The sequence below is a fragment of the Eurosta solidaginis genome, chromosome 2 (assembly GCF_040869045.1).
Source record: "Eurosta solidaginis isolate ZX-2024a chromosome 2, ASM4086904v1, whole genome shotgun sequence".
NCBI lineage: Eukaryota > Metazoa > Arthropoda > Insecta > Diptera > Tephritidae > Eurosta > Eurosta solidaginis.
The window spans coordinates 106,423,263-106,448,665 of record NC_090320.1 but is presented as its reverse complement, the minus strand read 5'-3'; positions in this window follow the sequence as shown (position 1 = coordinate 106,448,665).

The window sequence follows — 25,403 nt, the reverse complement described above, 5'->3', positions numbered from 1 at the left end:
GAACGCTTTGGACTTTCATATTTATTATAATCGCTACTAAATATCCTATTCCGGACCTCATTGTATCTTTTCAAACGTTCATCGTACGGTATTATTTGCTTTCTTAAGGGTGTTGTCAAAAACTGTGAGTCAGCAGTGCGTACACTGGGCGCTACGCAGCCAGTTTGATGTTGCGTATATATGTTGGCTTTATTATTGCTGTCTAGCATTTGGTGTCGTTGGGAGGGATCTGTCGAGATTCCTCGCTCGCTTTGCAGTTTCCCGGACTACACTTTGGGCATTTTGGACGATACGTGTTTGGTGCGCCACAGCCGTAGCAAAACACCGTATGCTCCTCAAGGCAATCGTAGTATCTATGCCCCTCTTTGTTGCAGTTCCAGCAACCAGATTTTAATTTGGTAGCTGGCTGAGAAACAGCCTCTACTTGCGCAAATTCGATTTGCGCTATTACTACCTCATCTAGGTCTAAGTCAAGGTAGGCTTCATTCACCTGCCTTCTTGGTAATGGTCGAGAGCTGTTCGTTTAAGAAAAGGGTGTGGTCTTAGCAATTTCGTTAGCAAGACTCTCACCTTTCAAACAGAGACGGCGCAACTCTGCTACAGAATTAGTTGGTACAAAAAGAAGTTGTTGCCGAAGACGTGGCCGTAAATTATGTTTGAGAATTTCGAGTAACTCTACCTCTGAAAGTGGGGTTTCAAGAGGTTCCGCGATTTTCAATATGGCGTTACGGAATTCATCAAAACATTCATTTTGACCTTGCTTACGCGGGCGAATTAACTCCTTAATCTCGAAATCACTCCTATGCTGCTGAAAATTAGTCCTCAAAGCTTGGCACAGGGCTGGCCAGGTAATTCGTTCTACCGACCTACGGTAACGCCAGTACCAATCTTTGGCCTCATTCAAAACAGACATTGTACGTGTTCGCACAAAATATTAAAATTACCATTAAGTGTGTCTATCACAAGTAACACTATTCGGGACACGAAACTATCGACTGATAGGCGAGACGTGCCGTCAAACTTTACATCCCAACTAGAAATTAGATGCGCTATTCTACTCGTATACGGAACAGTGGACAATTCGCTCAATCGAATTTGGTCAATTTGGTTATGAAAATTAGTACTACCTACTTTGATTTGGCAATGGAGGTGCATCTCTAGGCCACACTTGTGTAGACCTATTTCGTAGGTGTTCAGCAGCAGATAAGTTAGCTGGCTGACTTATATCATTGCCCACAGGGACTTGTGGAGCAAGGTTAATATTTAACCGCTCTAAGAAACTGGATAAGGTGTTTTCTATCCTCGCCTCTACTATTTGGGCTACGCGATTTTCCAAACCCTCAAAAACCGTTGCTGACCTCGCAGACACAATTGCTGAGACCATGTTTCTGATGCGCGCTTCATCGTCATTTACTGGTGGTATGTCCCCGCCATGCGCTCCTTCAGCTAACAAACTACTACCATTTGCTGCTCCTTGTAGCAGCTCTTGTTGCTCTTCCCTTTGGGACTTATGCAGATTCCCACTGCCACTGGTATTACCTGCGGTGCCCTGAGACATCGTCTTCAACAATCTAGTGTTATATATATTCTGATTAAATTCCCTACTGCGGCAAGGAGCTCTAAAGAGTGGACAAGAAGAATTGTTCTTAAGCCACGGCAATAGGCAGTTTCGGTGGAAGCGGTGTTCACGCGCGGTAGTTAGTATGTTATCCCTATTCGTAAAAGCTTTCTTACATAGGAAACATCCAGCCTGCAAAGGAGCGTGTTCGTCGCTGTGACGCAATGGCATGTTCCCAAAAAAAAATTAAAAAAAGTATATGTATATTTGCACTCGCAAAAAAAAGATATGACTCTTTAACGCAGTGTTAAAAAAAATAGTTTGGCTCAAACAAATGTTTTTTTTTTAAGAAAACCAATAGAAAAAATCACTAAAAATATTAGAAACTTATCCGCTTGTTATGTCCTTAAATGCAAAAAAACTCTCGTTTAAAGAAAAAACAACAAAAATCAACATAATTATATCTTTTCCGCTTGTAATTAAACGCGAAAAGGTTATTTATAAAAGAACAAAAATATCCAAAAGAAACTTGGTTTGAGATCATGGTAGTCTCTGTAGTAGTAATGTGGCACAAAGGTGTAAGCAAGGGAATAAGATCATAGTGTGTTGTGGCATGCAACGTTTTGAGAAAGAAATATCGCTTGTGATTTATTTGATGTACAATCACAATTTCCGAAATATTCAATATAACTATATATATTCTTTCTCAAATGCTAAACAAAAATTTAAAAAATGTATTAAATTGAGGTGGCATCTCGACAATGAGTTTGAGATGTACTTACTATTTTAAAACTTGCATATATTTTCTTCTGCATTGTAGCAAACGTGAACACCTGGTAAGTCAATTGGCATTTAGCCTTAATGACGAAAATTACAGAAAGTGTATCGCGTATTTTTGCACAAAACCAAAAGAAGTGTCATGCTTAAACAGTTCCCTAAATACGAAGTCTTAACGCAGTACGCATCTCAAGGCATCTAGCCTATAAGATGGTCAATTCCAGCAAAAATTCTTCGCATCCATACAAAACCGTTTGAACACAGCAATAATCGAAAAAAAATTCAAAAATTTATAAAATGTTAATCTAATAAAAAAATATTCCAAAAGCAGACAGACTATTTGATTCAGGGAGTGAATCATGTATGTGTAGCCAATATTTAACAAAAGCACACAAAAGTTGCTTTCCTCTATCGGGCTATACGTTGGGCGCCATTTTATATGTTATGATATCCATCGACTAAGTGTGCGATAGACACATTCACGGACAAAAGAGCAGCAGTGCTTATGGCAAGGTGCAATGGCTACGGCGTGTGCACTGGCGTGTAGGCCCGGAGCTTCAGCTTCGTGGATTCTTTAAACGTGATCACGGCACAGCACTACTCTCCCCAGTCAATGGTCAAACAGAATAAATTGTTTTGCACACTGGAATACTCTACCATAAGAAGAACAAGAAAACGACAAACGCACTTGCATGCCACACTTCAGCCATATGACACACCGTATACTCACCTTTATGCATGACAGCTCATTGTTGCAACGATGGTGGCTGCCCCTGTACCCGCCCTACCATTGGCCTCATGGATGTTATTGAGGCCCCGTTATTTTACCACTAACCTCCCATGTCACAAGCCAAAGGAAAACAAACTTATGTACACATTATTAGTTATTATTCACATAATCAATGCATTATACAAGTTTGTTTAGTTTTAGCCTAGCTGACCTGAATTTAACTCACAAAATAGGTTTTGATTTTAAACAATAGAAAGTAATATGAAAGAAAGTATAAAAGAAAAATGACATGTTAGAACAATAATCATTACTGCGTGTACACTGAATTGTATCTTGCCATCGAAAATGAATATACATATGTATGTAAATATGTATGCGCGCATATGCAAAGAAAAAATAAAAAAAATATATTTCACACTATGATTGTATGTTTGAAGAAAAGGAAACTTCCCTTGATATATTAATACTGTAACGAATTTGATTGCAAATCCTCTTATTTGCCCTTCTGCTAGGTTCGTATCGCTAAACTGTTGAATAAATAACTCCAATATTGAATAATGGAAAAATGGCCTTTATTAAAATACTTCACAATAACACTCAAACTGTGCAACGAATAGCTTAATAACCAAACTGATAGCTTAAATGAAACTGACTTTCAAAATAATACTGCTGTCGCAGGATGGCATTTAATTTATACGTTCACAGAGTATTTTACCGTCGCTCTGTTATTATGAGCGTTATTACTTACGTGAGGATGTCCAAGTAACTTTAAATACACCGGATATATATATATATATAGATTATTATAATTAGAAAAGTAATATTGAAAATATAAGATTAAGTTAGTACAGAGTTTATTTGTAAAGTTCAAGTAATGTTCTTTCTCGCGCCGCTCGTGTTCAACTATTGTCGTTGTTCGTATAACTTCGTTCAAATAACTAGTAAGAAATTTTGTTCAGTATATGCTTCCGACAAAATGAAGCCATGGTGCAGAAATAGTCCTGATCTTGAAACCGACGACGAAATCGAGGCGATTTAGGTCAGGAAAGGCCGAGTTGTCACGCCACATAATTACATCCCTGCGTTTTCCATATATCTACAACACTCTAACCTGTTGGCGTGGGTATTTGAACGAAGTTATACGAACAACGACAATAGTTGAACACGAGCGGCGCGAGAAAGAACATTACTTGAACTTTACAAATAAACTCTGTACTAACTTAATCTTATAATTTCAATATTACTTTTCTAATTATAATAGTCTCTATATATATATAAATCCGGTGTATTTAAAGTTACTTGGACATCCTCACGTAAGTAATAACGCTCATAGTAATAGAGCGACGGTAAAATACTCTGTGAACGTACAAATTAAATGCCATCCTGCGACAGTTCAGAAGTGAGAGTGATTAAACGCCTACATAAATGTTGCGTGAAATAAATCGAAAAGCTAAAAGCTAAAATTTGTATATTAAAAAGTGCGTGCATTGACGAAAAACAGCAAAGAAAAACGTTGCTGTATCAAATGTAAAAATCTAATATTCTACGAATACGATTGAGATTCAATATAACCTCACATTCGGTGAGACTTCTGTGAAAATTGGGGCTCCAGCGACATACGATTTGTCGCTAAGCTAAACGGCTGAAATTTGAAATGGCAGCTTTGTAGTTTTACATCTTATTTGTGACGTCACACGGACACGCAATATATGTATACGTTATTGAATTTCAATTGCAACAAACGAAACAAATCATTGTCGTACAAATTCGATCGAAGAGAAGTTTTATGTATCTCTTTCTCGCGTAAAACTTATAATCGTGCTCGTGTTTAATTGTCGGTAAATCCAAAACGAAAAATCGATCAAAGAAAAAACGAAAACAAACGAAATCACTATTCTACGAAACCACTATTCTACGATAACACAAAAGCCATCTCTTTCGCACGTTAATATCCAAGTATCGGCGTGTTCCAATTAGAACAAGAAAAACGATCAAAACAAAACTAATAAAATGTCGCAAACGAATCTCACGTTAAAAGAGTTAAAAAAGCGATGTAAGAATGCTGGGTTGCCTACGTCTGGCACGAAAATCCAACTTCTTCAACGGTTGCAAAATAATGTCGATACCGCGAGTGATAGTGGAGGAGATGAGCAAACTACGATGGTGCAACGTTTATCTGCCCTCGAAAAAACAATACAACAGTTAATAAGTGCGCAAACAAATCCAAACCAAAATAGTGATACAAGATATAGTACGAGTGCACACAATTTTCAACCAACGTTGTCGTCGTCGCCGATGCCAACAATATATACGTCTGCTGCTAACCTTCAACAGTTCGCTGCAACAACAACGTCTACCTCGAACGTTCAACATTTTGCAACAACATCGCCCACACGAGCGAATTTGATGCCACAGTGGCAGAGCGCAGAGCGGTTCGCTACTGCGCCACTGCATCAAATTCCAATTAGAAATGTTGTAAATCAAACAAACGCACCATTCCCATTAAGCTATGGTTATTCGAATTCGCCGTATTATAATATTAAAGACATAGTAGAATTATTGCCGGAGTATAACCCAACGAGCGAAACGTCATTAAATTCGGTTCAATTTATAAAGCGTGTTGAAATGTTGAAAAATGCCTACGAATGGCATGAAAGTACAATAATTTTCGCAGTACAACAAAAGATGCGTGGATCAGCAAAATTGTGGATCGATTCACAACAATGTGCTTTCGTTAATTGGGCACAATTTGTAAACAAATTTTTGTATGACTTTCCATGTTTAACTAATGAAGCGGATATTCATATTAAACTCTCTCGTTCGAAACGCGAACAAAACGAATCACCGGTCGAATATTTTTATAAAATGCTGGCGCTCGGTAACAAAGGTGGTTTATCGGAAACCAGTATCGCCCGACATATAATAAACGGAATAAATGATAATGACCTTAAGCGGAAAATCTCAAACGAATACAAAAATTGTCAAGAATTGTTAAGAGATATAATGAATTATAACGTATATAATGATATCAGCTATAGTGCTCAAAAATCAAAATTCGTACCAAACGTGACAAAGCCGGTAATAACAAATGTCAAAACATCACAAGCTCTTCCAAAGTCCAACCAACCACGTACAATTAGCAACTCAAAGTGTTTTAACTGTGGTAAACTAGGGCATTTCGCTATTAAATGTCCCGAGCCACAGAGGAAGTCGAGGTGCACGAATTGCCAGCGTACCACACATAAAAGTGACGAATGCCCTACTCTAAAAAAGATGAGTGTTAATAAAATTCGCGAATTAAATGAGGTCAAAAATTACGCAAATCGCGATGACGGTATTATTAAGAAAATCTATGTAAAGGGAAATGCTACAAACGCGTTCGTTGACCCGGGTAGTACCCGTACTCTTGTGCGCAAAACATTTTCCGAGCAAATAGCAACGTATAAACCAGAAATAACAGTGCTAAGAGGTTTTGGTGGTGCGGAATACGTTTCGACCCGTAAAATTAACGCAATACTTGTGATTGATAATGAAAAATTTGAAACCGATATGGTTGTTGTTAACGACGAGCTAATATCTGAAAACGTACTCCTTGGAAAGGATGTTATTTGTAGTTCTAACAAACGATTTATAATAGAAAATGTAGATTGCCGTGTCGAACAAATTCGAAATATACGTGAACCACAAGATTTAACCGAAAACCAAAGAAATCAATTCGAATCGTTAATGTGTGAATTTCGTGGACTTTTTGCCAATAACATTAAAAATCTTGGAAAGTGCGGGCTATCGAAAATGAAAATTCAATTGAATAGTGATCAGCCAATTCAGCTGAAACCGTATCGCGTGCCTTTTTCGAAACGACCGATCATAACACATATAATTACGGAACTTTTAGAGAACAATATAATTCGACCAAGTGAATCACAATACGCGTCGCCGGTAGTACTAGTCGAAAAAAAGAACAACGAACATCGGTTGTGTATTGACTATCGCTGTCTAAATAAAATCACGTTAAAGCAACCTTTTCCAATGCCGAACATGGAAGAGCAGTTTGCCAAACTCGCGGGAAATCGGTTTTTCACAACGCTCGATCTCCGTATGGGTTATCATCAGATCGAAATCGAAGAAACGTCGAAGAAATATACCGCGTTCGTGACATCTGATGGACATTTCGAATTTAATCGTATGCCGTTCGGGCTCGTTAACGCACCAGCAACTTTTCAGTGTATTATGAATAAACTCGCATCCAAAATGAATGCAGGTGAAGTGCTAATCTACTTGGATGATATTGTAATTCCAAGCAAAACTATATGTGAAGGACTTTTGCGGTTAGAACGTTTCTTAAATCTTCTTAAAGAAGCAGGACTTACACTTCGCGCGGACAAGTGTAAGTTTCTTGCAACGAAAATCGAATATCTCGGACATATAGTAACCGAAAATGGCATTACACCTGGAACGAATAAGGTAACGGCTATTAAAAACTTTGAACCACCCAAAAACGTATCTGAGGTAAGAAGATTTTTAGGCCTCACAGGCTTCTTTAGAAAATTTGTACGTGACTACTCTATTATTTCGAAACCCTTAACCGTTTTACTAACAAAAGCGAATCAAGACTGTTTTACATGGGGACCACGGCAAGAGAGCGCTTTTAAAACTCCTGTCAACGTCCTTACGCAAGAACCAGTCCTAGTTCTATATGATTTTAACGCTCAACATGAGGTCCATACCGACGCAAGTAGCGTTGGGTTGGCAGGCGTACTTTTGCAATCAGTAAATGGAGGTGAATGGCATCCGGTTTGCTATTACAGTCGCCATTGCACTGACACCGAAAGCCGATATCACAGCTACGAACTTGAGGTTCTCGCCGTAGTAGAATCTTTAGAACGTTTCCGTATTTACATCCTGGGAAAACCATTCAGGATAGTAACAGATTGCTCTGCGATAGCACATGTTAAAGATAATAAAGAAATGAAACCCAAAATTGCCCGTTGGTGGCTCAAACTCCTCGAATACGACTTTTCAACTATACACCGTCAAGGCAGTCGATTACAACATGTCGATGCCCTAAGCCGAATGCCGGACCAACCCGCGAGAGAGGTTGAACCTGCCGGTATAGTTTTCAACGTAACGACCAATATCGACGATTGGCTGCTTACAATGCAGCTGCAAGATGAAAAACTGCGACAATACATAAATATTTTGAAAGGTACGATTACATCAACAAATACAAATACTATTAAAACAGACTACCAGTTACGTAACCACCGTTTATACAAAAAACAACCCGATGGTTTAAAATTTGTTATACCAAAAGGTGTTCGATGGCGGATTGTCCAATTCTGCCATGATCAAGCAAGACATACTGCGTTAGAAAAAACTCTTGACCGAATTAAAGAATCGTTTTGGTTTCCGCAAATGAGAAGATATGTTAAGACCTTTATTGCAGCTTGTATTCAATGCTGTTATCAAAAACAACGATCTGGGAAAAGTGAAGGTGAACTTCACATTGAATCAATTAAACCACTACCGTTTTATCGTATCCATTTAGATCACATGGGACCTTTTGTGCGCAGCAAACGCGGAAATTGTTACGTATTAGCAATCTCAGATGCCTTTAGCAAATTCCTTATCGTTAAGGCAGTTCGCGACACGAAAACCATACACGTTATCATAACCCTAAACGAAATAACTACGTATTTTGGTCTACCTTCTCAAATAGTTACTGATAGAGGAACGTCGTTTACCTCAAAATTATTCGAAGAATTTTGCATTAATAACAATATTCATCATACGAAAACAGCGGTCCGAACTCCACGAGCAAATGGCCAAGTGGAGCGCGCAAACCAAAGCATCCTAAATTATTTGCGAACTTCTACCGAACAGCCAAAGGATTGGGATCTTAAGCTAAGAGATCTCCAGTGGTCGATCAACTCCCGTCGAAACGCAACGACAGGTTTTAGTCCAAATGAACTTGTTTTCGATTTTAAGCTCCGTGACGTAGTCACTAACCAATTGATTGCTGCTGTTCATGACGATTTAGGGGGCGAAACGTCCTCATTATCTTCTGCTGAGAAGCGAAGTCAAGCCATCGAAAATATCTCTAATGAACGCGAAAAGTGGAAACAAAGATTTGACCAACGTCATCAGAAACCAAAAATATACGCCGAAGACGATCTCGTAGTTATTGAAAATGAACCAGTTTCTACGGGTGAATCACGTAAACTTGAGCCTAAATTTCGTGGGCCATATATCGTACGCAAAGTGTTAAGTAACGATCGCTATTTACTGGAAGACATTCCAGGCGTTCAAATAACTAGTAAGAAATTTTGTTCAGTATATGCTTCCGACAAAATGAAGCCATGGTGCAGAAATAGTCCTGATCTTGAAACCGACGACGAAATCGAGGCGATTTAGGTCAGGAAAGGCCGAGTTGTCACGCCACATAATTACATCCCTGCGTTTTCCATATATCTACAACACTCTAACCTGTTGGCGTGGGTATTTGAACGAAGTTATACGAACAACGACAATAGTTGAACACGAGCGGCGCGAGAAAGAACATTACTTGAACTTTACAAATAAACTCTGTACTAACTTAATCTTATATTTTCAATATTACTTTTCTAATTATAATAATCTCTATATATATATAAATCCGGTGTATTTAAAGTTACTTGGACATCCTCACGTAAGTAATAACGCTCATAGTAATAGAGCGACGGTAAAATACTCTGTGAACGTACAAATTAAATGCCATCCTGCGACACTGCTATTGCTCGCTAGATATCGTCTTAGTCGTAAGTGCTTGACAACTCAAATCAAATTGAATTTCCAGCGCCTCTACATCTGCGGCCTTTTATACTCTCTGTTTTCCTCGTTCGCATCTTCTAGAATCTACTAGCATTGTCCACGAGCTCTCAAACTTCTCAGCTATAACTAAAATTGCACGGTTTTATACATCTTCTAGGCGCTTCCAGAATCTACTAGTCCAGTAGCTCTCAAACTTCTCAGCTGTAACTACAATTGCACAATTTTATAGTTTTCTCATTGCATACTTATAGGAGTATCTCAGATATATGCATGTGTTAGTGCATTGACTCTCTGCTGCTCGTATACGTACATGGTACATATATGTAGACGCAGTTATTGTTTCGTTTATGTAGATACATAATGATTGAATTATTGATGTGCATTCGCGTCACTGCTTAGCATCGGCTTAGAGACGGCAGCTCTCCTCAGTTTTGCCAATATTCGTAACAATATCTATTCATGTACAAATGTACATGCATATGTATGTACAGGCGTGTGCGTAAATGTATATATGCATATATAATCAAAAGTACAACATTAATAAATTGGTAAATTTACATTAGGTATATGGGGCATTAGGTAATCACAAATAATTTCATCTTCATACATATATATAGCATTTCTACCTAGCGTCGAAGATCTTCTTGCTTGGAGAGATGTGTTTCCATTCCTTAAATAAGAATTAGAACATTTCCTAAGCCAATTACAAAATATAATTATTTAAATGGTCAAAAGAAAATGAATTAATAATATTAGCCAACCGCAAATGTTGGCAATCATGTTAAATATTAAAGTATTATGAAGAGAACTCAGTTAAGAAAAATATCTATAATAAATGGTTGCTTCGAACGATTTCATATAACCTTTGTTAATATTGCATCATACAGCTCTCTCAAACATGTCCACTTCACTCACATGTGTTTGATCGTAAAATGCTGGAGAGTCTGCTGTGCAACAAAAATAACAAAAATATTAAATTTTGCGTTTAGCTAACTACACTTTGGTAAGTAATGCATTTTGACCAACTTTTCGAAGTTGGCTAACTTAAGCTATAGTATATATATATATGTAAGGCGCGATAACCTCCGAAGAGATCTAAGGCCGAGCTTCTCTTCCAATTTGCGTCGTGCTCCTCCTGATTTTATCTACAAATTGGCCGGACGGGACCTACATGTTTTATGCCGACTCCGAACGGCATCTGCAAGGCAGATGAGTTTTCAGTGAGAGCTTTTCATGGCAGAAATACACTCGGAGCGCTTGCCAGTCACTGCCGAGGGGCGACCCCGCTTAGAAAAATTTTCTTCTAATTGAAAAACCTTATTTCTAAAATTTTGATGTTGCTTTGCCCGGGAGTTGAACCCAGGGCATACGGTGTGATAAGCGGAGCACGCTACCATCACACCACGGTGACCGCCACTTAAGCTATAGTGGATCGTAAAAATAAATGGCCTAAATCTCCTTAAGGCTTTATTTAAGTCTAGCTGCTAGTATAACAATACTAGTTATTTCATAAATTTTTATAAAATTAATTCCAATTTCTGCAACATTTTATGTTTCTAAACCTAAACTAACGAAGAAGAAGAACTCGTTTCTTCGAGTTTGAGTTGGAACTCTTAAACAAATTTACATTATATATATGTTATGTGTATGTATATTAAAAATCTAATTTTTACATTTTAGTTGAATAATTTACATTTCCTTATATGATTTGGGGTTTTGAAGACTCCAACGATGATGAAACGTATGTTAAAACAAGATTTTATGTACGGCTTAGGTGAAGATCAGGGGCATGTAGATTTTCAGGAACTGGTGATGACTTGATGCTTATCACCGGGGAAGCGGAATGCGGGTGAAGTAAAGGGGAGGGTTGCTTGCGATTCGCACAAGCAACCCACATGCATATGATGCAAAAATATGCTGGCAAGTAGATTTTCGGAAAAATTTGGTGTTTGTTTTCGTGTAGAAAGAATCTGCGGAAGAAACCGATACCGCTCTATTAGAAATTTTACTTTCACTTTCAACACCACACAATTTAATATCAAACAAGGGATAAAAGGGTTTAATTCTTTAAAGAAAAAGCATAAAGACTTACCACAGATATGTATGTTCTCCTGCTCAAGGTGGCTTTGATATGCTGACGACAGGAACGTTAGTATAATTAAAAAATGTGTATTAAGTCGTACGGGCTTGCCGAATTTATCGATTCAATCGAACACAAAAATGTCAGCTTTTATATATACTAAAACTTAGTGGATATTTATATATATCACACAACTTCATTTTATTAAATATTTAGACTTTTATAAGTCTATTCATAAAATCACTCAGATTTACTAAATAAACTTTACCACGACCACGATGTTGATTCTATCAGATATCCACAGGAAAGGAACGATGGTTGCTTCAGGAAGTTATATTAGACCCTCGAGTTTCCCATATGTGTCGATAACTCAGTTCAAAAACATATGTTTTTTTTTTTTTTTTTTGACATTAACAGAGGTAGAATATTGAAGTTGGAACAGTGGTGGCCAAGCAAAAAAAAAAGGGGGAAACAATATCAATAAAAACTAAAAGCAGCTATAAATTAAAGTGGAAAAACAATGAAATTATGTTTGCGGCTAAGTACTACGGTAATCATGGCAAGACACCCGGTTTGGTATCGGCTTGCTTCAAATTTAACTTCTCCAGAATGTAACTAAAAGCTTCTTAAGTTAGGCGCAATCTCTTCAAGAAACTGCAAGAATTTTTTGTTACTAAGATATAATACATAAATGATATGCTTGCGCTTTGTTCGATAAGTCCAAAGGGTTACCGCACTCTCTTAACCGCCTTTGGACTATCTTTTCATCGCCTTCGCTATTACTGGAGCTCACACAAAACAATAAAATTTTATCCATCGTAGTTATTTACTTTATTTTTTATATTTTGTCAACCAATTTGACAGTTCAAAATCTATTGTGAGCTAAAAATACAATCCAACCTAATGTGGATCGTACAATTTATTGTGAATAGAAAATAATTACGTTCCGTTTGCTATCGTATGTTATAATCCCATTTTGTTTATACGTTTGACGTATCACGTAATTTTCTTTCGTATGGTTGCCGATCCGTGATCGTATGTCACGATTCGGGCCCTGATTCAGGAAACAGCGTTGCTTCTGTGTAAGCCAGTTTTCAAAGCACGCCGTGTGGAAGTAGAAAGGCCAGACTGGGTAGACGCAATATTGGAGGCGCTGAAAGGATCGCAAAAGCGGAGTGAAAAAGTTATCAAATGCTTCAAATGCGTTATTGATTAAGCACGCAATCTGTCGGGCAATAGTAGAGTTTCATTTAAGCTATCAGTCAGTTTGGTTATTAAGCCAGCTAGTTGCAAATTATAAGTGTTATTGTGAAGTACTTTAATAAAGGCCATTTTTCCATTATTCAATATTGGAGTTATTTATTCAACAGTTTAGTGATATGAACTTAGCAAAAGGGCAAATAAGAGGATTTGCAAGTAAATTCGTCACAATATGGTGAAATTTTAAAGTTCTACCCGTTAAAAAGGCCGCAGAAATCACAGTTAATGTGGGGTATATACTATATATACCACCGATCTCTATGATTTTTTCAGACATCAATATATGCTATATACGTAAGCATTTGGTGAAATTTGAAGCTTCTAGCTGTTGAAATGGTGTAGAAATTGCGAAAAGTTTCTTATCTGTACAATCGGTTGTAGGGGACATATGCTATATATACCACCGATCTGTACGATTTTTCCAAACAATATTTGCTATATACGAAAGCATATGGTGAAATTTTAAGGTTCTAGCTGTTAAAATAATGTAGAAATTACGAAAAGTTTCTTATCTGAACAATCGGTTGTATGGGATACATACCATATATACGATCGATCTCCATTTTTTCAGACAACAATATGTGCAATATGCGAAAGCATATGGTGAAGTTTGAAGCTTCATCCTGATAAATTTAGGAGGATATGACAAAAATCCTCATTTCTGAAATATCGGTTGCATGGGGGATATATGCTATAGTGGTCCGGTCCGGCCGGTTCCGACAAATGTCTTATCGGACATCTAAATATACCCGTTGTTGTTGTTGTTGTTGTTGTTGTTGTAGCGATAAGGTTGCTCCCCGAAGGCTTTGGGGAGTGTTATCGATGTGATGGTCCTTTGCCGGATGCAGATCCGGTACGCTCCGGTACCACAGCACCAATAAGGTGCTAGCCCGACCATCTCGGGAACGATTTATGTGGCCACATTAAACCTTCAGGCCATCCCCTCCCTCCCCACCCCCAAGATCCATGAGGAGCTTGGGGTCGCCAGAGCCTCGTCTGTTAGTGAAACAGGATTCGCCGCGGATAGGTGAGGTTGACAATTGGATTTGGAGAAGCTATATATTGCGCTGGCAACCTGAAGGGTTGCGCTACACACCCCTTGAATCTGGTATTTTAGTCGCCTCTTACGACAGGCATACCTACCGCGGGTATATTCTGACCCCCTTACCCGCTGGGGTACTACCCGCTCACCAAATTGTATCAAAATATCTCAAAAATGGAGGGACTAGTTTGCATACAAACAGACAGACGGACATAGCTAAATCAACTCTTATCTATCTCTTCTCCTTTGAGCACTTACAATTTTGAGATTCGTGACAAAATGAATATACCATTTCATTTTCATGAAAGGTATAAAAATAGGTAGGTACTTTGTGTGAGGATGCAAAGTTTCACGTTTATTGTGGTCTGCGTGAAATAGCTATGACCATGAATCACTTGGCAATATATGACGTAAACATACATATGTAAGTATTTGGCGAAATTTGAAGCTTCTCGCCTTTCAAAAAGGGGCAGAAATCACAGTTTATGTGGGGTATATACTATATATACCACCGATCTCTATGATTTTTTCAGACATCAATATATGCTATATACGTAAGCATTTGGTGAAATTTGAAGCTTCTAGCTTTTAAAATGGTGTAGAAATTGCGAAAAGTTTCTTTTCTGAACAATCGGTTGTAGGGGCACATGCTATATATACTACCGATGTCTACGACTTTTCCAGACAATAATATTTGCTATATGGTGAAATTTTAAGGTTCTATCCGTTAAAAAGGGGACAGAAAAAACAGTTTTTGTGGGGTATATACTATGTAAGAAACCTGTATTTCATAGACTTGAATAAATAAATATAAAAAAAATACATATATCAATATATGCTATATACGTAAGCATTTGATGAAATTTGAAGCTTCTGGTTTTAAAATGGTGCAGAAATTGCGAAAAGTTTGTTATCTGAACAATCGGTTGTAGGGGACATATGATATATATACCACCGATCTGTACGGTTGTTCCAGATAATAATATTTGCTATATACGAAAGCATATGGTGAAATTTTAAAGTTCTATCCGTTAAAAAGGCCGCAGAAATCACAGTTTATGTGGGGTATATACTATATATATCACCGATTTCGATGATTTTTTCAGAGACGCTTCCCAAGGCAGCCGGTTCTATGTACCGGAGCGACTCGGGATTTTTTCCGACCAAGGGCTGTCATTTCAGTGTAACCTCATTTAATTTGTTGCGTCCCTCCCACAAATTGTCACCCTCCCAGCAGCTCCTTGCAGCGGTACTGCCCCATATTCTCCTGCTCCGGGAAGGTATGCAACCCAATCCGGGTCCATCTCCTGGCCCCGGTCCTGAGAAATGGTTTTGCTGCGTTTGCCGGAAAAGAATCTTTTTAGGACGGTCATACTGTAATGGTAAAATGACCCAAGTCATCTCTTCAATGACACATATGGCAACACTATAACTTTCATCACTAACATGTCATTGTGAATACTAAGGGAATAGGAAATATATACATAAATAAGTATTCAGCCATCGTAAGGCTGTAAGGGAGAAAGAATAAGATACATATGTGGGGTGAAATATGAAAATGTCGATTTGCAATAGTGCCCTCGCCATTTTCATATTTCACCACCATTATTATATTTTCGGCAACTTTACGAGCAAGACGTTTGCTCAAGTTTGTGTGAATTTTACGAATTTTAAAATAATAAAAAATTATTCTAAATTAAAAAGAGTAGTCGTTTCTTTTTAATGCGGCACCATATCTGGCGTAGGAGACCGCCACGCGTTCCTAGAAATTAAAACATTCAATGGCGACTACATGGAGGTGGCGCCCTCAGAGACAACAGAGGCGATGAAGGTGACGCCGCAAGGCGATTACCAACAATTTGGTAGGTTACCGGCAAGAGGGCAACGGAAGTTGTTCACATGGCGACCGTGACAGGACTGGAGCCTCGGTCATTTTTTAAATTTGGCAGCGACGGTGAGTAGAGTGGAGTGAAAATTTGGAAAGTGGTGGTGCAGTGAAAAAAAAAACAAATTTAAATAAAATTTTTCTAACAAATATCTAAACATTTTTAATAAAAACGGAAATAATAAAATTTTTCTAACAAATATCTAAACATTTTTAATAAAGAACGGAAATAATAAAAGTTTTCTAACAAATATCTAAACACTTTTAATAAAAACGGAAATAATTTAATTTTTCTAACAAATATTCGCAAATCTATAACGAAAAACAGAAGTAATACAATTTTCTAATAAAATACATGCAAATCTACAACGAAAAACAGAGTTAATACAAATTCCGAACTAAAGTCCATAAATTCATAATTAATTTAACTAAATTTCACAACTAAAATTTATAAAAAGCAGCAGAAATAAATTTTTTTTCCTCAATTAAATCTACGACTACAAACGAATATAAAAAGAAGCAATACAAACAAAAACTACGGGAAATAATAAGAAATAAAAAAAAAACAAAGAGAAAAAAAAGATAATTATAATTCGAAAAACTAATTCGCCTACGTAAGGGCAAACTGTACCACCAAGCATCGGAATTTCTAACGGCATTCCTCCACCTACTCACAAAACGGCACAAAAACCACGCCATATGCATATACGAAGCAGCAGCGCATTAATACTGGCATCGCAGTAGCAGCAGCAGCACCAACATCGCAACATCAGCGCAGCAGAAGAAGCAGCAGCGACTAAGACAAAACCGCGGAAGCAGCATTTAAGTATATTACTATATTACTTACATATGTAATATCAATAAAAACTAAAAGCAGCTATAAATTAAAGTGGAAAAAAATGAAATTATGTTTGCGGCTAAGTACTACGGTACACATGGCAAGACACCCGGTTTGGTATCGGCTTGGTTCAAATTTAACTTCTCCAGAATGTAACTAAAAGTTTCTTAAGTTAGGCGCAATATCTTCAAGAAACTGCAATATTTTTTTGTTACTAAGATATAATACATAAATAATATGCTTGCGCTTTGTTCGATAAGTCCAAAGGGTTACCGCACTCTCTTAACCGCCTTTGGACTATCTTTTCATCGCCTTCGCTATTACTGGAGCTCACACAAAACAATAAAATTTTATCCATCGTAGTTATTTACTTTATTTTTTATATTTTGTCAACCAATTTGACAGTTCAAAATCTATTGTACAATTTATTGTGAATAGAAAATAATTACGTTCCGTTTGCTATCGTATGTTATAATCCCATTTTGTTTATAAGTTTGACGTATCACGTAATTTTCTTTCGTATGGTTGCCGATCCGTGATCGTATGTTACGATTCGGGCCCTGATTCAGGAAACAGCGTTGCTTCTGTGTAAGCCAGTTTTCAAAGAACGCCGTGTGGAAGTAGAAAGGCCAGACTGGGTAGACGCAATATTGGAGGCGCTGAAAGGATCGTAAAAGCGGAGTGAAAAAGTTATCAAATGCTTCAAATGCGTTATTGATTAAGCACGCAATCTGTCGGGCAATAGTAGAGTTTCATTTAAGCTATCAGTCAGTTTGGTTATTAAGCCAGCTAGTTGCAAAGTATAAGTGTTATTGTGAAGTACTTTAATAAAGGCCATTTTTCCATTATTCAATATTGGAGTTATTTATTCAACAGTTTAGTGATATGAACTTAGCAAAAGGGCAAATAAGAGGATTTGCAAGTAAATTCGTCACAATATGGTGAAATTTTAAAGTTCTACCCGTTAAAAAGGCCGCAGAAATCACAGTTAATGTGGGGTATATACTATATATACCACCGATCTCTATGATTTTTTCAGACATCAATATATGCTATATACGTAAGCATTTGGTGAAATTTGAAGCTTCTAGCTGTTGAAATGGTGTAGAAATTGCGAAAAGTTTCTTATCTGTACAATCGGTTGTAGGGGACATATGCTATATATACCACCGATCTGTACGATTTTTCCAAACAATATTTGCTATATACGAAAGCATATGGTGAAATTTTAAGGTTCTAGCTGTTAAAATAATGTAGAAATTACGAAAAGTTTCTTATCTGAACAATCGGTTGTATGGGATACATACCATATATACGACCGATCTCCATTTTTTCAGACAACAATATGTGCAATATGCGAAAGCATATGGTGAAGTTTGAAGCTTCATCCTGATAAATTGAGGAGGATATGACAAAAATCCTCATTTCTGAAAAATCGGTTGCATGGGGGATATATGCTATAGTGGTCCGGTCCGGCCGGTTCCGACAAATGTTATATATACTACTGCCCACCGGATGCCAAGTCATTGCATATGCCGACGACATAGCTTTGACAGTTACCGGCAAACACCTTCCGGTGCTTGGCGAACTCTTGCAAAATGCTCTTAATCTAACAAATACTTGCTCTAGGGAATGCGGAATCAGCATCAGCAGTGAAGAAAAGATGGTGCTTTTTACCCGCAAACGCATTATACCGGAATTTACCCTCCCGTTCCTAAATGGGAGGGAAATCAAACTCTCTACCGAGGTTAAGCTTGACTGGAAGCGAAATGTGGAGGAACGATCCCGGAAAGCCGCAATGGCTCTCTACGCTTGTGAGTCGGCAATCGGAAAAAGGTGGGGTCTACAGCTACATATAGTCCATTGGATCTACAGTCAGTGGTGAGACCCATACTCTTCTACGCCGTCACCGTATGGTGGACGGCACTCGATATCGAATCTAACAAGAGCAAAGTAACGAGAGTGCAGAGGATGGCGGCAATGCTTACCAGCGGTGCCTTTCCCTTCACTCCCAGCAAAGCTTTTGAAACCATATTATTCCGTCTCCCAACTGATCTATATGGTAGATACTGTGCCTCAGTTTTGATTTGAGTTTCGATTAAGACGATATCTAGCGAGCAATAGCAGTATTATTTTACTATACTGGAGTTATTTATTCAACAGTTTAGTGATACGAACTTAGCAAAAAGGCAAATAAGAGGATTTGCAAGCAAATTCGTTACAATTGCAAATGCGGGAATGCTCAACGCTATCGAACCAAGGAGGGACTGCAGGTTTGGTTACACCCGGATCCTGAAGCAGGTCCCCGAAACCTTCTTGAAATTGGACCATACAACATCGTCCCCTTGCTGGGACAACAAATTTTCCACAAGTATCTCAGAGAGGAACGAGTGGGCAAATGGCGTGGAGCCGGGATCTCACGAAATATCCGTTTTTACAGATGGCTCTAAACTAAACAACAGAGTCGGTAGCGGAATATTCTCGGAAAGCTCAATTTAAGCGAGAGCTTTCGCTTACCCGACCACTGCAGTGTTTTTCAGGCTGAACTCATAGCTACCTGGGAAGCAGCCCTCTATCTTGCTAACCTGCAGGTGACCAATTCTATTTCAATTTTCTCTGACAGCCAACCTGCCATAAAATCCCTGCAATGCAGTAACACCTCGTCACTAGTGGCATTGAAGTGCAGAGAAACCCTCAACAAACTAGCTGAAAATTGCAATCTAAGCATAACATGGGTTCCTGACCACTGTGACATCTCAGGAAACTGCTCCGCGGATGAACTAGCTACGGAAGGCACCAACCTGCAAACAATAACCTCCGCGGGTTGGGCCAGCCCTCTTCTAAACACTTGCAAACACTGCCTGTGATCTCTTTTCACGGAGAAGGCAAACGCCAGTTGGGCCAAGGAACCTACATGTATTATATCCAAGCAAATCTCGCCTAAGCTGGATGAAAAGAGATCACAATCGGTGATATTGTTAAACCGTATCTCTATAAGCCCACTAGTGGGCCTTCTTACAGGTCACGGTCTCATGGGCCCTCACGGTGCCTATATGGGCCTGCAGACAAATGACTTCTGCCGCAGCTGTAGGGACGAGGAGCAGATAGAAAGCCTAGAGCACTATCTGTGCCACTGTCCCGCACTGTCAAAAACCAGGTACCAATGCCTCCACAGACACTCCTTTGGGTGCCTTGCGAAGCTTGAATCTATAAATCCAATCGACATCTTGCGTTTCATTAGGCAAACGCGCTGGTTTAGCCTAACTGGGGTCTTTTTCTTCGAAAGTAGGGTAGCAGGAAATAGAGCCCCCCCTATTGCAGTTTTTAATTGCGAAAAATTTTAGAAAATTTACCAACCATTGGGAAACATAATTTCACTTGCAAAGTGTGCCAATACCCTTAGCCAAAACAAATTTCAAATTCTTCTTATGATTTGCTTGCAACAAACTTTGCGAGTTGGGTACTTTTATCGCTTCCCAAGGCAGACGGTTCTATGTACCGGAGCGACTCGGGATTTTTCCCGACCAAGGACTGTCATTTCAGTGTAACCCCATTTAATTTGTTGCGTCCCTCCCACAAATTGTCATCCTCCTTTCAGCGGGACTGCTCCATATTCTCTTGCTACGGGAAGGTATCGAATCCAATCCGGGTCCGTCTCCTGACCCCGGTCCTGAGAAATGGTTTTGCTGCATCTGCCGGAAAAGAATCTTTTTAGGACGGTCATACTCTGTTCAGTGTGTCTCGTGTAAGGGATGGTTGCATCGGACAGGTTGTTCTGGGCTGGATCCCAAAGCCCGACGTCCACGTAACTTTTATAAATCTTTTGTGGCTTCTTGCTGTTCACGTCCAAGGGCGTCCCGTAGTCTACCCCCTATGCACTTCAGAATTCTGCAGTTAAACTGTAACGGATTAACTGGGAAGATCACGGAGATAGTCGATTTCATGAAGCGGCACAACATCCGCATTGCTGCGATCCAAGAGACTAAACTCACAGCAAGATCTGCACTGCAAATAATAATGTCCACAGAAAAGATCGCATGAGCGGAAATGGAGGCGGCCTCGCGTTTATCATACACCACTCTGTGCAATATCATATATTTGATCCTTTCATCGACCGCAGGGACAATGTCTTACAACGTCAAGGCCTATCTCTCCGGTCAGGCGATGTAAACCTGGAAATCATCAACATCTACATCCCTCCTGCCACTTGTTGCCCCAGTGGATACCGCCCTAATATTAGCGCCTTAATCACTGGCAATAATCGTATTATTTTAGGCGACTTTAATGCCCATCACGATCTATGGCATTCAAACTTGCGGGCGGACAGTAGGGGTAAGATGTTGGCGGATCAAATAGAAGAAACGACGTTCTGCAAAATAAACGGAGACGCCCCCACACGTATGGTAGGAAGCTGTCAAAGTTCGCCGGATATCTCAATCGTGAGCGCAGAACTCGTAAACTGCGTCAACTGGGAGTCGATGGTAACATTGGCATCCGACCACCTGCATATACTTATTTCGTTCGAGCGTACCGCCGACTTCATCGTTACAGAAAAACGCACTTTCATAAACTTTAAAAAAGTAAGTGGGAGGAATACAAATCTTTTACAGACAACCTCTTTGCTGCCCTCTCTATCCCGACTGATGCCCGCCAAGGGGAGCGTGCTTTCCGCAAGATCATTGAATCCGCCTCGGCACGTTTCATTCCCGCCGGGAGAATTCCCGAACTTCGGCCCCACTTCCCGGCGGAGGCCGCAAATTTAGCAAGAGAACGTGACCTTATAAGTCAGCTCGACTCAGGCGACCCCCAAATAAGGGCCATAAACCAACGCATCAGATTGCTTGTGGATGAACACAAGCAGGCGAAATGGGAGGAGCACCTAAGAGGTTGTAACCTCTCTGCCGGTGTGGGTAAACTTTGGTCCACCGTAAAGTCCCTATCGAATCCGTCTAAGCACAATGACAAAGTTTCCATCGCCTTCGGCGATAAAGTGCTGTCGGATTCGAAAGAATGGACGAGCGCTTCCTGCCGTCAATATGTAATGCATTCTACGGTCGACAAAGATAGACGGAGGGCCAACAGACACGCACATAAACATAAATTCAGCGCGTCACCAATTACCATCACCGGCAGAGAGGTTGAAGGTGCCATTGGTCACGCTAAACCATCCAAAGCAGTGGGCCCAGACGGCATAGCCATGCCGATACTTAAAAGCCTAGGGAAAGAGGGTTTCAAATACTTAGCACATGTCTTCAACTTGTCTCTTTCCACCTTTGTCATACCCGAAAAATAGAAAATGGCCAAGGTGGTCCCGCTATTAAAGCCCGGGAAACCAGCTAACATAGGAGAGTCATATCGTCCGATATCTCTCCTATCGCCAGTAGCAAAGACGCTTGAAGCCATTTTGCTCCCCTACTTCCAAGCAAATTTGCAGCTAGCCTCTCATCAGCATGGCTTCAGAAAACTCCATAGCACCACCACCGCGCTAAAAGCCATCAGCACCCAGATAAATTGCGGTTTAAATCAATACCCCCACCATAGAACAGGACTCGTAGCGCTAGACCTATCAAAAGCTTTTGATACGGTCAACCATGGCACGTTACTGCAAGACCTGGAAGTGTCTACCCTTCCCCCATGTCTCAAAAGGTGGACCGCAAATTATCTGGGTGGTCGGCAGGCATCGGTGCAATTTAGAAACGAAACATCAAAACCAAGAAAAATTAAACAAAGGGTGCCACAGGGTGGTGTCCTATCCACACTTTTGTTTAATTTCTACATATCTAAGCTACCTTCACCACCAGAAGGAGCCACTATCGTTTCATACGCCGATGACTGAACAATAATGGCCACATGCCCAGGCCCACAGATCGATGAGCTCTGCAACAGAATAAACGGCTACCTCCCTGATATCTCCAGTTTTTTCGCCTCGCGAAACCTGGCATTATCGCCGACTAAATCTTCCGCGACCTTATTTACAACATGGACGTCCCAAATGTCGACCATTTTGAACATCCATGTCGATGCCACTACGCTACCGACTGTCCTACACCTCAAAATCTTGGGTGTGACGCTTGATCAGGATCTACATTTTGGTGAGCACGCAGCCGCAATTGTTCCGAAAATCCAGGGCCGTAATAAAATCCTCAAATCCCTTGCTGGCAGTACCTGGGGAAAAGATAAAGAAACGCGATTGTACGAGGCCACGAAATCAGTGGACAGGGGAAGGGTGCTATCACCTTTGCTGTGGACGCTGGTCATCAACCAACTGCTCAGGCGATTCGATGAGTTATCCGTAAAACTTACGGTTTACGCAGATGATTTTGCAATTTTCATAAGTGTTAAGTGCCTTCCAACGATTAGCTCTTTGATGGATCGGGCGCTTCGGGATATTCATACCTGGGCATCTAATGTCGGGTAGAAAGTCAACGTGCAGAAGACGGATATGGTCTTGTTTACAAAGAGGTTCAAGGTCCCAAATTAGACCAGGCATAACTTAGGAGAAACCTTGCACAAAATATCTAGGAATCAACCTAGACACTACACTATAGTGGAAGCACAACGTGGAGGAGAAGGTGAAGAAGGCCCCAACAGCACTTTATGCATGTAAAAGAATGCTGGGGAGTACGTGGGGTTTATCGCCCTCCCTTCTCATTGGGTTTTTACAGCGATTGTAAGCCCTATTCTATACTATGGAGTTCTTGTTTGGTGGAAAGCCATACAAAAAACAACCTACCTTAAAAAATTAAAGGGGGTATGCAGACTATCAATGATAAGCATTACGGGAGCCCTGAAACCAACCCCGATACCTGCACTGTATGCCAACTGCAACCAGATTCGGTGCCTCGGTCAGCTTGAGCGCCGAACATATGGCCATAGTAATATAGCGTCATCAATCACAAGATGAACAGACTACCTGATTCCCTATCTGCGCTTCGAGCGAGATCTTAAGGCCACAATAGAGGTGGACGGTTGGCGCAAGGGTGCTCAAATGGCGAACGAGGCGATATATGTGTACACAGATTGTACCAAAGTAGGGTAAGGAGTAGGGTCTGCGGTATACTGTGTTGATCCAGAAATAAACAGGTCCTACAGGTTGCCGGATTACTGTAGCGTTTTCCAAGCGGAAAAATTAGCCGTAACAAAAGCAGTAGAAACCCTGGAAGAGAATAGCTTAAGCTGCAACCGTGTTAACTTTTATATTGACAGTCATGCAGCAATTAAGGCAATAATCTCGCATAGCACAGCACCTAAATGCATGTTAGAGTGTAAGCAGTCTCTAGAGAGAATTGGGACAGGGAGAAGCGTACATCGATATTGGGTCCCAGGGCATATGGGAATAGATGGAAATAAAAAAACGGATGAACTCGCTAAAAAGGGCGTATCCCTTAAAGCTTGCTCCGTAGACGTCGCAATTAGATTGTGCGAGATTAAGAGAAGGAGAGAGGTGCACATGATCGACCAAGCGGGAAAGGCGTGGGTCAAATGCGGAGCTGTAAGTAGTATGGAAAAGCCAATTCTAGCTCAAATGGAGAAAGGAAAATTGAGAAAGGAAAAGTATGTACACACTGACACACATATATGTGACGATAAACAATTTCGTTGCCTACATTTAGGCGCATGCATATGAAACCGCAAAACAGCAAAACAGTTTCGTTGCCTACATTTAGGCGCATCCTTTTCGTTTTGTGTTCTGGCCGATCTATAAGAAAAAGCTTAGAGCTTTTTGCATTTAGCAGAGCTTAGCCGTTCAGGAGAGGATCGAGCTCAGATTTTAAAAGGGGGCCCTTCATTTGTAAAGGGCCGCAAATTTTTAAATGTCCTCTCATATTTCGAATGAGTCCTAGACTTCACCCAAGCGTTTTTAAAGAGTCCCATAGATTTCCAAAGAGCCGCTTGCCTTTGTCTTGTATACGTACTGACGCATATGTATGTACGTGAAAGAATTTTGTGAACCCAGCAAAAAATCGTGCGACTGCTCCCCCACCCCAACACCTTTTTTTCTCGTCTCCAAAAAGGAGCCGATGGGCACTTGTAGTACAGCTCACTTTTTTTCTCGTCTACAAAAGGGACCTGTCGGGCACCTGCAGGGGCAGATTGAACATTTGGTTTGACATTTTATTAGATTTTAAGTCGCTTTTTACATTTGGTATGAAAAACTCGGAGAATGCTGATAAGAAACCTAAACTGTCCAACATTGAAGCATATTTATATATATATAAGTAAATAAAACCACATGACGTACTTCATTAGATTGTAAGTTTGTATGCTTACATTTAGGCACAAACATTCTTAAGCTTGAAGCTTTTTGCATTTTATATAGAAAAACTCGGAGCATGTCTCACCCTATCAACTCATTATACGTTTTTCCGGTTTGTGTTCTGGCTGATATATAAGAAAAAGCTTAGAGCTTTTTGTTTTATATT